Source organism: Lontra canadensis, unplaced genomic scaffold (genome assembly GCF_010015895.1).
Source record: "Lontra canadensis isolate GAN:19392208 unplaced genomic scaffold, GSC_riverotter_1.0 scaffold104, whole genome shotgun sequence".
NCBI classification, from domain to species: domain Eukaryota; kingdom Metazoa; phylum Chordata; class Mammalia; order Carnivora; family Mustelidae; genus Lontra; species Lontra canadensis.
Genome location: NW_022631098.1, coordinates 4,640,681 through 4,651,727, shown reverse-complemented (window position 1 = coordinate 4,651,727; position 11,047 = coordinate 4,640,681). Strand labels below are relative to the sequence as shown.

At 41.2% G+C, this 11,047-nt stretch overlaps 1 long non-coding RNA gene across 1 annotated transcript; it reads right to left on the bottom strand.

Annotated features, from left to right (window-relative positions):
- Positions 1 to 798: 798 nt before the first annotated feature.
- LOC116855529 lies at positions 799 to 6,228 on the bottom strand. Its single transcript, XR_004380375.1, has 3 exons — positions 6,175 to 6,228; positions 2,986 to 3,083; positions 799 to 844 (listed from the first exon to the last, which is right to left on the bottom strand). It is a non-coding gene; the product is annotated as an uncharacterized LOC116855529 (long non-coding RNA).
- Positions 6,229 to 11,047: the final 4,819 nt, after the last annotated feature.

Below are 11,047 nucleotides of genomic sequence, written 5' to 3'. Positions count from 1 at the left end.
CCTCCCTCAGGTATCAGAGGAGGCATGGGAGGGTCCTGAAGCCCTGGGGTTCTGTTCCCTGTTGCCAAGCAGCTGTTTGCCTTCTTCAGCTGGGCAAACAGTCCTTCCTTCCTGACTGGCTCCCAAGACAATGACTTTTCAGACAAGAAAGGATTTCTGCACGTACATGAACAAGACGCATTGTCCCTCTCATCCTTGACAGATTTGTGCCTTGGATTCTGTGGTGAAAATATTGTGTGTGTTTTGTTTGTTTGTTTGTTTTAAAGCTTGTGCATTTTTCTGTTGAAGGCTGCTGAAGTCTGTGAGCGATCTTTTTGCTGATACCCCGAATGAGAGCTAGGGCCCACCGCTGACAGCAACAGGTGAGAACTATCCGCCATTGTGGAGAGAGCCACCAACTCGTGGAAGCCCCTGGAAGCCATCTCCTCTAGGCTTACTAGGAAGCAATGAATAGTCCCTCTACCACCAGCCACCAGCCACTAGCCCCGCATCCCCCACCTCCTGTACCCACATCTATACAAGAACACTAAGGAGTGAAGAAAGAGAGAACAGAAGCCATAGCTGTGCAGTATTTGTGTTGAGAAGTTATTTCCTCTCTGTCCTCTGGGCAAGGGAAGGAGGACTTGTACGCCACTCCCCTCCTCAAGCCCAGTGACACAGAGGAGCCCAGGAAATTACCTGTAGAAGCTAGAGAAGGGGAGGCGGGCATCCTGGTCTCCAAGCGGGTGCTGGCTGGTCCCATCTGATCTCACTGGAACAGCGGAACGGGGACTGGGAGATGGGGGTGCTGAGAGGTACGGCTGTGGTGAGGACACACGTGCCTCCTATGGGCCTGGAGAACACCCTGGAAGGTAAGCGCGCTTGCGTCACTTAAAAGAGCTGCCTCTGAGAGGGGGGGATGGTGCTGTGACAGGGTCTGCTCGTCCTCTGCAGGTGCAAGCTGTGGGTGGCAGGGGTGGGGATAAGGGAGAAAAGGGCGGGGAGAGGTGGAGGCAGGGTCGGGTCTCCCAAGTCAGAGCAGCCAGAGCTCCCACATGGGTTTTTTGAAGAGCAGGGGTTTGAAGACCAACCACATGGGAGGTGTCTACAGCTAGTGGGTGTCACCCCAAGAAAAGGAACAGCCTTTGAGGAGAGGAAGCACCCAGACCAGTTCAATGAAAGACCCCTCTCTCTGCCTCCTTCCTGCCAGCAAACTAGAGAGACAAAGCCCTGGAGGGCCCGGGAAGGTGGCTTAGTGCTTCCCAGGGCCTCTCCTTGGGTCTCAGGTTAAAACCATGCTGATGGGTGGAGATGTGATATGCAAATCCAGTTTGAGGTTAGAGTTGAGGAGACAGAGTAATATACTAATTACAAGCCCTTTACAAATGGTTTGTCCTAAAAGAGATATAGGCATCTCTAAGACAAATATTTAGAGATACCTTTATTAGCAGGAAACGACAAAAGTTTCTAAGACACAAAGTTTTCCTAACGTCAATATCTTAATCAAAAGCAAATTATAAAAGGCCACTTGGTTGGGGAGGGGAAGACAGTCCCCAGGTCTTAATAGATTTCCACGCACTTTGAGGTAAGAGTTGAGGGTTAGGATTAAGATTATTGATTGTGTGTCAACTGTACTGCAATTAAAAAAAAAAAAAGGATTATTGGCCTGACCTTCTCTTGTTAGCCTTCTTAGAGTAGGCTCAGCACCCACCAAGCATTCTGAAACTCATGTCAATTAAACATTCCTCAGAGCAGGCTTACAGTATCAGAACATCTCTGGAGTTATTCTAGAATCTACATCCATTTGGATTGGTTTAGTACAAATACTCAGGATCTAGAGCTTTAATTCGTTCTCTTAGGACTAGTGATTGCTACAAAACTTGAGTAACCGTCCCTTAACATCCACAGCCAAGTCAGGAAAAAGGCACCTACCTTGTGTTGGTCATCACTTTTGCCAGGACACTCGGCACGCCTTCTCTCAACCTATGAGGCTTTCCTTTCCTGGTCATTGCCCATCAGTTTTGACCTGAGTTCTGCTAGACTAAGATTCCCCTTCTCATTGCCCCTGACCATAACCTCAATTTAGCCTAACTTACTAAATACTCCTGTTTGGCAGAGACCTTTGCTCTGCCTGTTAAGCTCTGCTGTCTGCCTTGGTGAAATATTTTCACACTGTCACGGTTTGTTTTCAAACCATTTTGCTGTTTAAGAACACAACATGGAAGGTGACTAGGAACAGCAGACTTTGGGAAGAGGAAAGGATACTAGTAGGAAAGCATTTATGGCAGGGCTATATCTCACAGTATTAAATCTGTGTTTTCTAAGTTTAGTATTATCTTTCTCCCTCTGCTCTCTCACTGGTGCCCTGGGGGCTGTCTTCCCTTCCCCCTCCCACACAGAAGCAGAAACAAAGATTAAAAGAGCTGCTGGCCTATTTCAGGAAGAGGAGACTCCCCTGCAAACTTATATTTAGTTAGAGTTTCCACCCCCAAAGGCAAAGTAAGCCTGGAGGCAGGGGAAAGGGAAGAGGAGGTGGAGGGACTAGGCAGATTAGAGAGTTAGACGTGTTTGAAAGGGGGAGGGGAAGACACCCAGGTTCGGGGAGCATTCTGGAGGGAGCCAATGGTCAGTCCTTGTCATCCATGAATCCGCCCACTGCTTATGCACAACCGGTGGTCCCACAGTCCTGCATCCTGCAAGCCTTGTGAACAGAAGGTGAAGAATTTGGGACACCTTGTGAGAGAAGGGGCTATAAAGGGAAAACTTCATCCCCCAGGGAAGAGGGACTGTTTAGAACCTGTTGGAGCTCCCTTTGACCCAAGGAAACCAAGACCGAGGTCCCACTGTTATATACTTCAGGATGAGCTGAGCTGGTTTGCTAGCTTGTGGGTGAAAATGATGCATTTCACCTGAGTTTTAAGTTCCGTATCTGCTGATTCTAGAGGGGCTAAACTCTCAACTAAAAATGGTAATTTTACACATTATATTTTACAGATAATATCTTACCTGGGTCTTATGATAGTTCTTTGCACGTTCACTTGGCTCTGACTGTGGCATTGGTCATCCTGTTGATCTTCAGCATTGACTGTCTGATCTGGGTCTTTCTGTTAATGAGAGTTGTACTAGCCAATGCCAGCTTTTCAAGTAATCAACCCGTGATTTAGCTGGAAACTCAGAAATTCAAGCTCTGGCTTCAAAAGCTTGATTGCTTTTGCAGAATTAAGTATACACAGATATATCATCAACAAGTCAGGTACCAGGATTTATTGAGTCGATTTTGGGATAAAAAGGACATTTCTTCATGCAAGAATGTGTTTGTGTATGTATGTATGCTTCGAAGTAGTAGAAGATGTGATTACAGCCCTTGAGGAGCTTTTACAGTTGACCCTACACGGCGTTAGAGGGATCGACCCCTGCCCAGCAGAGAATTTGGTATAAATTTGACTCCCCCCAAATTTAACCACTAATCGCCTACTGTGGACCAGAAGCCTTACCGATAACATAAACAGTCAATTAACACCTATTTTGTTACATGTATTATATATGACATTTTTACAATAAGTGAAGCTACAGAAAAGAAAATGTTAAGAAAATTATAAGGAAAATAGATTTATAATACCATACCATAAAAAATTTGCGTGTAAGTGGATACGTGGTGGATACAGATCAAACCTGGGTTGTTCAAGGGTCAACTGTAATCTGGCTCATGTAAACATATAAAGTTAGCAGGTTTATGTTTAGAATTATCTTATGGATAAATATTTCTTGGCCCATGAATAAATTCTTACATAAATTGATAGCAGGACATTAACATTGAAGTTTCAACGAAGGCATTAAGATACAAAATGCTGTTTACCAGAATGAGACGTGAGAAAAAAATATGTAACTGGAGTCAGGCAGAATATAACCTTTCAGACTGGTTTCTTTCAATTAGTAATATGCATTTAAGATTCTCCCATGTTTTTTTGTGTCTTGATAGCTCATTTTTTCTTATCATTGAATAGTATTCCATTGTATAGATGTTACAAAGTTTAGTTATCCGTTTACCTATGGAAGGACATCTTGGTTACTTCCGGTTTTTGACAATTATAAATAAAAGTGCTATAAACAGGGGCACCTGGGTGGCTCAGTGGGTTAAGCCTCTGCCTTTGGCTCAGGTCAAAATCCCAGGGTCCTGGGATTGAGCCCCACATTGGGCTCTCTGCTCAGAGGAAGCCTGCTTCCTCCCTCTCTCTCTGCCTGCTTCTCTGCCTACTTGTGATCTTTGTCTGTCAAAAAAATAAATAAAATGTTAAAAAAAAAGTGCTATAAACATTTGTGTGCAGATCTTTGTGTAGACGTACACTTCTCAAATCAGTTGGGTAAATACGTAAGAGTGTATGAAAAAAACTATATTTGGCTTTCTAAGAAACTGCCAAACTGTCTTCCCATGTGGCTCTACAATTTTGCATTCTCACCAACAATGAATAAGTGTTGTTATTGTTCTGCATCCTTGTCAGCAATTGGTATTGTCAGTTTTTTGGATTTTAGTCATTTTAATAGATGTTTGGTTGTATCTCATTATTTTAATTTGCAATTTCCTCATGACAAAGAAAGTTGAACTCATATGCTTATTTTCTATCCATATGTCTTCTTTGGTGAGGTGTCTGCTCAGATATTTTGCCCATTTTTTACTTGGATTGTTTGTTTTCTTATTGTTGAGTTTTAAGAATTTTTTTCTATTTTGAACACAACGTCTTTATCGGATAGCGTTTTGCAGAGATTTGTTTTCCACGATCTGTGGCTTCTCTTTTCATTCTCTTGAGTGTCTTTCACAGAGCAAAAGTTTTTAGGTTTAGTAAGTTCTAACTTCTCATCAAGTTCTTCTTTCATGGATTTTTGCTTTGGATGCAGTATTTACAAATTCATTGCCAAACTCAGGGTCATCTAGATTTTCTACTGTTTTCTTCCAGAAATTCTGTATTTTGCCGTTTTACGTTTAGGTCTATTCTTGAGTCAATTTTTGTAAAAGATAGAAGGTCTGTGTCTAGGTCTGTGTAAAAGAGAAAAGGTCTGTGCACACCTTGTGCATGTGTGAGTGGGTGTGTGCTCGTGTGCGTGTGCGCACGCGCACGCGTGTGTGTACATCTAATGGTTCCAGTGCCATTTGTTGAAAAGACTATTCTTTTTCTATTGAACTGCTGCTTGTATTTCAAAGATCAGTTGACTGCATTTGTTTGGGTCTATTTCTGGACTTGCCATTCTGATCTTGTTCCTTCACTAGCTCCATGCTGTTTTGATTATTGTAGCTTTTCATTTTTTAGGTGGAATCACAGTACCTGTCCTTAGGAGGGACTAGATGAGTATAAGGTACACGTGTAAGCTGGAGTGGAGATTGAGTATTGGTTAATGTCCTGACCTGGACTCTTAATTTTTGAAATTTGACTGTATTTTGTTAAAGTGACTATGGCAGTGTCTGTTACCTTAGAATGAATACAAAACTCGGGTGACCTGCTGAGTTTTTATCTAGTGCAGGGGCAAAACTTCATTCACTGAATAGTTTCAAAGGGCCTTGGGGAGATAAAAATAAAGTTGAGTTTCAGTGAAATCCCACTAAATGGGCCTATTGAACACATGTGTCCAACACATAAATACATTAGAACTCGTATAGCATTTAAATATTATTTCATGCACTTGGGTTAGCGTGGGTCAAATCATGTATGCTCAAACATTGCAAGTATTTCTAACATGTAAATACTTGAAATGTATCATCAAGTATAAAAAATTATAAATGTTAAATCTATTTTCTGGTGCCATACTTAGGAAAGAATTATGCTGAATTTCCTTTTCTTAATGTTTTATAGATAAAAGCCAAATACAATGTGAGTAGTTCCAAATAATGTTTCTGTTTTGTTCTCTTTAAAAGTATATACTTTAGATTTCCTTAATAACATTATAGCCTTTTAATTACCAACCATTCCTCAGGCCTTGCAATTTTCCCAAATTGTGGCTCTAACACTACATCGATTATGTCTTACTCTGAATAGAACAAGTACTTTAAAGGTATTTTATATCTCTTCTCTCACTTCAATATCAGAGACAAAATGATAACATGCAGTGAGAAATAGACACACACACACCCAGGCTTGCACATTTCTCTCAGAGGAAAGACTCTACCCTGTCAAGGAGTGGCTTTGTTCTTTTAGAATACATTACCTAATTTCTTAGTCCTGGATGGATGACAATCAGCAAATTAGGAAGGGGGAGTGAGAAGCCATTGCTGGAGGCTGACACCCTGCAAGAAAAGGAGGACATGAGCTTAAAACAGATACAACAACTCAAACCCCCAGCCCTATAGTCATTTACTGCTGGGATCAACCGTCCTTACACACAGATGGCTGCTATTGATTTTGGCGATGATAATTATGAAATATGGACAAGATCAGTCAGAAGCATCCTGGGCATAAAGGGGTATTGATATCTGTGTGTTTATGAATAGATGTGACTCAGGCACAGGGAAGATGACCGAAGTCATGGCTTCAATGCTTATGAACATGAGCAATTTTCTGGAGAAAACACGCTCCAACCATGGGGCATCCCCAAGGGCCACTACCATGTGTATTTCTGGGAGACAATGGTGGACAAGGGGACTCTGGGATTATATGACAAAATGAGATTAGGAAGCCTAACTGATCTTGACCCTAGGTTAACATGATAACCTTAAGCATATTTTGTCTTCTGTATTAAGAAAGGGGAGAAAAATCATCCACATGTGTAACAGCTTTCTAAAAGTGATTTCAATCCAAGTGGTTAAAATTATTAAGAACAAAAAAAAAAGTCTTGGCACTTAAAGGCGTAAAATTATTTGAAACACTTCATTTCACAATGATGTTGAATAAATAAAGCATTGCTCTCCTTAAGTAAGGCCAGGTGTAGAAACAAATTACTTTTTTTTTCCCCCCTGAACCCTTTTGGAGATTTGTACTTGCATAAGATTGTTTCCATATAGTACAAAGTGTGGTGGGGGTCCGACTGCTCTTTGGTAATTGCGATCAATATTAAATACCCAAGAATAAGTGATTCCTCACCTGAATTAATTGCATGCAAATTTTAAGCTTAGATGTCTAACACCGATACAATTAGCTGAATAACAGCCAAACATCTTTCTTTCTTCGTCTGTGGAAAGCATTTGTATTGCTGAGCAATTATTCTAAATTCTTAAGTCATCTCAGGTCTCCAATCTTGTTGCCAAGAAGAATTGACTGGACATTTTCTCTCATTTTAAAAAACTTGCTTGTTCCTCAGGTTAAGCTGTTTCATGTTTCTCTCCTCTTTTTTAATATAATAAATAAAATATAATAGGTATAGATAAAGACCCATTTGTATGCTTCCCCAGCCACACTATCTCGTTTCTTACCCCAGAGATAACCTCCACCCAAATTTCTGTGTTGATTGTTTTGTGTGTGTATTTTGATCGCTATGTACTATTCCAGTGTACGAATACGCTGAGTTAACCCTCTATCCATCTGTTGATGGCATTTGGGTTGTCATATTGGTATAAACAATAATGAAATCAACTTTGCAATGTTTGTTTCCATGCACATGTACTAGAGGCATTATTTTTGGGTTTGTTCATCTCCAACCTGGCTTTTAGTACAAAATGACTCCTACTGTGGCTGCACCAATGTATGGTCTCCTCAGTGTGCGAAGATTGTCCTGTATCCTCATCTTCAACACACTCAATAGTACCAGGCTCATCATATCAAAAGTGTTGCCAACCCCACAGTGTTGAAACTGAAGGGTTTTGTTTGCATTTGTTTGACTATTAGTCACATTGAACAGCTGACCGTATATTCTTGCCTCTTCCATGTGTTAAAGCCCATATGAGACAACAGGGAATGATAATGAGCTGCAGTGGGGGGTGGCAAAGGTTTCCATGGCTAGAAGTCGAATTCTTCAAAAAATGAGGGAAATGACTACAAGTTGAGGAGACGTTAACAGTGAGGAGAGGGAGAAGGTGTCAGGAACGTCTCAGGATCAAGAATATGGAAAAAGTGGTCTGAGAGGGGGCACCAGGTCGCCGGGGGCACCAGCCACCAGAGGAATGTGGGTCTAATTCTGGAGGGCTGAGAGGGCTGGGGGCCAGAGAGTTTCATTAGGACACAGCCAGGTTCTCATTTAAGGCAAGAAAAGAAGTGGAAGACACAGGGGAGTTTGCTGATTGATGACTGGAAGGTCCAAGGACTGGGCTAAAGAATTTGTTTGGAATTAGTCATAGAGGGAACAGGATGGAGATGAGATTTGGGGGATAACAGGTATGAAACATGGCAGGATTCTTTTAGAGGAGGGGAGAAGCTTGTGTAGTGGGATGGTCCTCCCCTGATGGTCCTCCCCATCTCCTGGGAGAGTGTCTAGGCCTGTTGCTCTTCCTCATGTGTGGGATCTGAAACATGGTGCCTTTGCTGAGCCAACACTTCCTATGCTTTCTATCCCCTAAGAGACCCAGCTATCTACACCCAGAGCCTCAGTCAGAAGCAATTGATAATCTCTGCTTTTAGAGTGGGTTCACAAAAGGAATTTGGAATTAAGAAATAAAATTCACTAAGGTGCTCCCCCAAAAAGGATTTAAAAAATATTTCTGTTTTAGCTATATAAATATGAGTTATTTTGTTTTGAGTTGAGCCTTTATCAGAAACTTCACAGGAAAATATTTTTATTATTTAAACATGGCTTTCCACTGGGATTACATTCTATGCAAACATCAGTTCTGAGTGACCCAGAGATTGTTTGTCTTTGAATACTGCTTAAAGTAGAATGTGTTTACTTTACGCACATTAATCTACAATTGAAGGTCTGTATTTGGGGAACATTTGTTACTAGGAGTACTCGATGTTTATAAGAAAATCAAATTTTATACATTTTACCAAAATTTGGTGCTGGTGAAAAAATAAGGTTTCTGCTGTTGTGTTGTGTCAAATTTGTAACAGCAAAGCAATTGTAGGTATTTGAAAAATAGCCAAATCACAAACCATCTAAATCAATAGAGTACTCGTAATTTCTTGGTAATTAGTGGAGACTTCCAATTTGCCAAGATTGACTTTAGACAAGGAGTTAAGACTGGAACCCATTTGGCCCAGTGCCCAATGTCACATCAGGTGATGGAAAGGCACATCTTGTTCCCACATTTTGCTTGTTACCATATGGCCTCTTGTCTTGAATGTCTGCTGCCTTTCCCCGGACTGAGATAACACATTTTTTGTAACTGCATCTATTTAAATACTTAAATGTGTATTTAAATATTTATTTAAATATTCAAACATTTGGTTTAATAAAAACTATTATAAGAAATTAGAGAACCATCATTTGAGAACAGTAGGTCTTAGTCCAATTAATCTTCAGTACTACCCTTTAATTTTCCTATATTTCTATCATGAAACTGCTTTTTCATTTACAATGTTTCAAAGAAATGACATTTTTCAACTGGAGTAACCATGCATCTAGCTCACACTTTTGGGTCAAGTTGGTCAGTATGCAAGACCTAGAGACTTAGCCAGAATGGCATGCTTTTCAAAGGCCCTAATTGCTAACACCCATTCATTCATTCAACAAACATGCAGTAGATGTTGACTCTATGTCAGAACTGTAGAAATGCTGGAGACATAGCAGGAACTATAGCTCTCATGAATGTCTGCTTTCAAGCTTAAGTTCTACACCAAAATGTATCTGTGTAGAGAACCTGCTTCCTGGTCTTCTCACAGTGCCCTAGTGCTTCCAGCGGTCTTCTCTGGTCAAAGTCTGAGACCAAGGAGCAAGAAATACTTTCACATTATTTATCTTCAGACCCCTGGCACCAACAGAATGTCAATCCTTGAAGCACCCTTGTGAGAATCTCAAGAGGAAATCCCATCTTCAGTTAGGAAGAGGAGTAATGGTTTCTTAGGGCTGCCACAACCAAAACACAGTTGACCTTGAACAACATGGGGGAGCACTGATCCTCACCCCCATGCAGTCGAAAATACGTGGATAACTCTTGACCTTCCCCATAACTCAACTACTAATAGCCTACTGTTGACCAGAGACTTACTGATAACACAAACAGCAGATTAACACATACTTTGTTATATCGCATGTAGTATATACTGTATTCTTACAATAAATTAAGCTAAAGAAAATGCTAAGAAAGCCATAAAGAAGAGAAAATACATTTATAGTACTATCTTGTAGTTCATGAAAATCATCCACGTATAAGTGGATCTGAGCAGATCAAACCTGTGTTAAGGGTCAACTGTACTATGAACACAGTGGCTTAAAACAACAGAAATTTATTCCTTCTAAGTTCTGGAGGTGAGAAGTATGAATGAATGTGTCAGCAAGACCATGATCCCCCTGAAGGCTCCAGAAGAATCTTCCTGGTTTCTTTTAGCTTTTGGTGGTTGTGGGCAATCCTTGGCATTCCCTGGCTCATGGCACCATAACTCTAGTCTCTGCCTCCAACTTCATATGACCTTCTCTGTGTATCCTCCATGTCTTCAAACCTCTCTCTCCTTATAAGGGCCACCCTAATCCAGTATGACCTCATCTTAGTATAATTATATTTGCAGAGACCCTATTTCCAAATAAGGTCACATTCACATATGTGGGGATTCAGACTACAACATATCTTTTGGGGGAACAAAATTCAACCCACAATAGAAGGGCATGGAAGAGACATTGTGAAATGGGGCTGAGGGAAAAGATGAGCTTGTTTATAGTAGGGTGAAGGCTTTATAGAATTAAGCAGAAAGGATTAGACAGAAGATCTTTGAGGGATGACTGGGCAGAAGGCTGGGAGTGGGAGGGGGGATTGTAGCAGCGAGATGCCCATAAAGCAGGGCTTGCAAACTTGCATAGTTGGAGGAAAGGTCAGCTACTGTCAGGGAGGAAGGCAGGCTAGATGGGGAGTATAATGAATGGACTGGACAGCATGTGCTCATTTTGAAGGAACATCACTGTGCCGCTCCAGCTGGCTGTCATCACAAGAGACTGGGAATCAGTGTTGCCAAACTGTCCCATTTTCTAAAAAAAAAAAATAGTACACCAAGATTACGTG